A 4033-nucleotide genomic window follows, 5' to 3' on the forward strand; every position below is an offset into this window, starting at 1 on the left:
ATATTCGTTTATTTACTTTTAATTAATTAATAAAATAAGTCCTTAAAATAAATATTTTTTCAGTTTTGCTTTATTTTGTTCTTGCGTGTAACCCAAAATGACAATGTTATTTGTAGTAATATTACCGGGCTTGTTATGGCTATAAGCATTATTCTCCATCATGAACATTGTTGGGAAGCTTGTATAAAAATTAATGCAGTTTTTCAACACAATCTAAGAGCATGTTTAGGTTGATTAGTAAAACTAAGTTTAGTCAAATAATGTGTTTTGAATAGATAACTTGAAAAGCGAGATACGTTAGAGTGTGTTAACATCATTCAGTACCAACATAAAATGGTAATTATGAATTACATCAATGCATAATCAAGTCAAATGACAAGTTGACAACATTGAGAGCAGGAAGTAGAATTGTCACTTATAACAGTTAACCATTGATTTAATTTACTGCATGTTTTTACATTTAATTGTTGTCTTGAATTAATCAAACAAAACCCCCATTTGTGACCAAAGTACCTTACGCAAAAGAGGTATAGAACATTGCCTTGTGTCTTTGTGGTTCGACCCTGCTTGTTTTGTACTTTGTTTTAGTGTAGTAAAGTAGTGAATTATAAGATATTTTGTTACCCGTTTATTTGTTGAGTTTGACAACCTAACATTGTGAAAACGATGCAAGGGTATTAAGCAAGGAACTTGACATTTACCGTCGAGAACACAAGAAAGGTTTCAAGTTTACCGAGTGTTGGAATATTCTCAAAGAACGCAAAAAAAATAGCGTGAAAGTCCACACATCGGAAGACTATACATGTGGTTCCAAAAAAACCAAAACATCTAAGAGTTCAAGACCTCTTACAAATCATTGGATGGTCATATTTGATTCAACAACATTGATGACGACCCAATCGAGATTACACTGCCTACCTGCCCAACGAGAAGTAACAAAGTGAACAAAGGGTAAAAGTATCCGATCAAATTTCGACGATATACTAAGCTTGAAGTAGGAGATGATGGGGAATTTCGACTATATACTCAACAAAAGAAAAAACTCATGATATGAGACTTCTATTTCAAGATGTGACTCACTACATCGGGAAATATCATGCTTTTGTTATAGTGGAAAACCGAACTAATATATATATATATATATATATATATATATATATATATATATATATATATATAATTTTTATATTCCATTTTATTAGTACGTTTTTTTATTGTCTATTATATGTTTTCTAAAGTATTTTTATCTTAAATTAATTGAATTAATAGGTTTTATTTAAATTAAGTTGATTAAAAAAACCAAAACAAAATTAACATGACAACTTATTCTCTTTCCCTTCTATTAGAAAAAAACGGAACGAGGCAAATATGACGTGACATTAAAGGTGCAAAAAGTGTTTGAATCAACAAAATATATTGTAGAGAAATCAATGACAAAATATTTGACCAATTAGGCCATACAGAGTGGTCTCGACAATCATTTGACATTTGCCAACTTGACATTTGGCACATCGTATCATGACTCCAACATAACAAAAATGGCATCTCTATTTGGGAACTTAGTGCCGAGTACTCTCTCTCATTTGACTTTTTGACCAACCATTTACAAAATCTTTATTATTAATTTTTTTCAATTTGTTTTAACATGACAAAAATGACAATTCATGCCTTCTAAATAACAAAATTTTAAAGTTGGGTGATAAATCCTACGTGACGCCTATGCAGATTGTGGTTAGTGTGACACCACTCCTTCTAGCCTTAGAAGAAACTTTATAATTTTTTTAACCTTCTGTTACAAAAATTAAAAAAAAATGAAACATTTAATTTTTTTTAAGTTTTTAATTTATTTTATCTTTATTGACTAAGTTATTTTTTAAATATACGGATAATGTCTATAAAAAAATTAATTATAGTGGTAGTCCCTAAATAATATTTATTGCATGATTAATTGATTATGGCCTCTAAATTTGATAATCTATGTCGTTAAATTCGAGTGGTTAAACCTTTGTCATTCCCCTTTCACGTGAGGATCATATTGATAAATTTACCCCGTTCATCTTCAAGGAGATATTTCTTTTTCATTTATTTTATTTATAAAAAAAATACATAAACATCATGGACATGTATTTAAGTTAAATAAATAAATCAAAACAAATCTTAATCATTATTGAAATCATATATTAACATTTATTAAAAGAAAACCCAAAACAAAACTTATTATTTTTTAGTACTCGATGGAAGGTTTTAAATCGATATGTTTTTTATTTATGATTGTTTTATACATTTGGTCACACATTTCATGCGTAATGTTAAACGTTTGCACTGTTTATTAATTTGGGAATAATATTTATTTGTTAGCATGTGATAGATACTATAGTTATAGGAAATTAATATCAAAGATCGCGTGGCCTAATGGATAAGGCGCTCGCCTCCGGAGCGGGAGATTGTGGGTTCGAGTCCCATCGCGATCGAAGTAATTTTTTTTTTCAAATTCAGTTTCCTTTCACTTTAAAGAAACGAGTTCATATATTAAAATAATATTATTTTCCTTGGAATAAAACAAAATTTACCACTTAAATAGATAATCAAATTTCGATCGAAGTATTTTTTTTATTTTAAATTCAATTTCCTTTCACTTTAAAGAAACAAGTTCATATATTAAAATACTAGTTTATAACCGTGGAAACCACAGTTAGAAAATTAATTGAACTTTTATAATAAAAATTCAAAATTATTAATCAATTTTTGTAAATAAATTATTAAATAAAAGATTTTTTTAGTTATATAAAATTATAATAATTGATTTAAATAAATATGTGAAATTATCACTTTATAATTTGTATTAATTTTATTTTAACTTTTATTCTAATGTTATTAATTTAATGTAATTAGAGTGAGAAAATTTAAATTTTGAAATTTGAAATGAAGAATCAATAAGTTGACAAGTGACATGCATTAATTAGAAGATATAATAGGGTGACACATGTCAAAAAGAGAATAACATATGCATTAATTAGGAGACCTAATAGAATGACACATGTCAAAAGGAGAATAAAACTATTGTTTTATTAGAATAGGGATATGGACTAGGTGTAAGACCCATGTATTAAATGGGTTAATAAAAAATTAAATATAAATATTTAAATATTTAAGAACTTTGGATTTATAAGAAAAAAATAATAATGAATTATTAAAATTGATTTTTTTTATGTTTTAAATTTAAATAAATAAACAAAATAAACTAATGAACTTTAATTTGGAAATTTTGAAATAAGAAGGTAAATCCATTAATGAAATTGATATTCATTTATTACTATATTTATTGTATTGTAATTATTAAATTAAAGTATTATGTGAAATTTATTAAAATAGAAAAACTCATAAAATGACATGTGGAAAAAAAATAAATTCAAAATAATCACAAAATGACATTTGGCAAATTGAATGAGAGTGTGACATGTTGCAAAAAAAAAATTTATTTATTAGAGCAGAAGATTATTTTCCTTGGAATAAAACAAAATTTGCCACTTAAATAGATAATCAAATTTATTTTAGTTTTCAAAACATGGGTCAAAACATTTTAAACTAAATTCAAATCCGATCTAAACAAAAAAGACTACAATTCAGTTGGATCAGTTTTTACAATTTGGTTTTCAAGAAACGAAACATTTAAAAATTATATAACTTGAATGTTAGACAACTCTAAACAAGAATAAATTGTTTAGTTGTGAATTAAAATTTATGAATAGTCGTTAAGAAAAATATGCTATTATTTAATATTCAATAGATAAAAACATTTTAGAAGTACATATTAAGGTTTTTTATTGGGTGGTACATTCAGATCTATTTAAAAAACATTTTACACTTAATAAATCATTAAAAGAAGTATATTAAAAATAATATATATATATAAATAAACCAATGATAACTATTTATTCGGTTTTTTTGGACAATTTGATTTTAATTTTATAAATTAAAATCAATCCAAAATCCAAAATAATAACTCGGTTTTGCCGAAAACCAATCCAATTAT

The 4033-nt window shown here is 25.6% G+C and overlaps 1 non-coding gene across 1 annotated transcript; it reads left to right on the forward strand.

Moving 5' to 3' along the window:
* Positions 1-2398: 2398 nt before the first annotated feature.
* Positions 2399-2471, forward strand: TRNAR-CCG (transfer RNA arginine (anticodon CCG)). Its single transcript has one exon. It is a non-coding gene; the product is annotated as a tRNA-Arg (tRNA).
* Positions 2472-4033: the final 1562 nt, after the last annotated feature.

The sequence above is a fragment of the Lactuca virosa genome, chromosome 2, assembly GCF_052849685.1.
Source record: "Lactuca virosa cultivar CGN04683 chromosome 2, Lactuca_virosa_CGN04683_v6, whole genome shotgun sequence".
Classification (NCBI taxonomy): domain Eukaryota; kingdom Viridiplantae; phylum Streptophyta; class Magnoliopsida; order Asterales; family Asteraceae; genus Lactuca; species Lactuca virosa.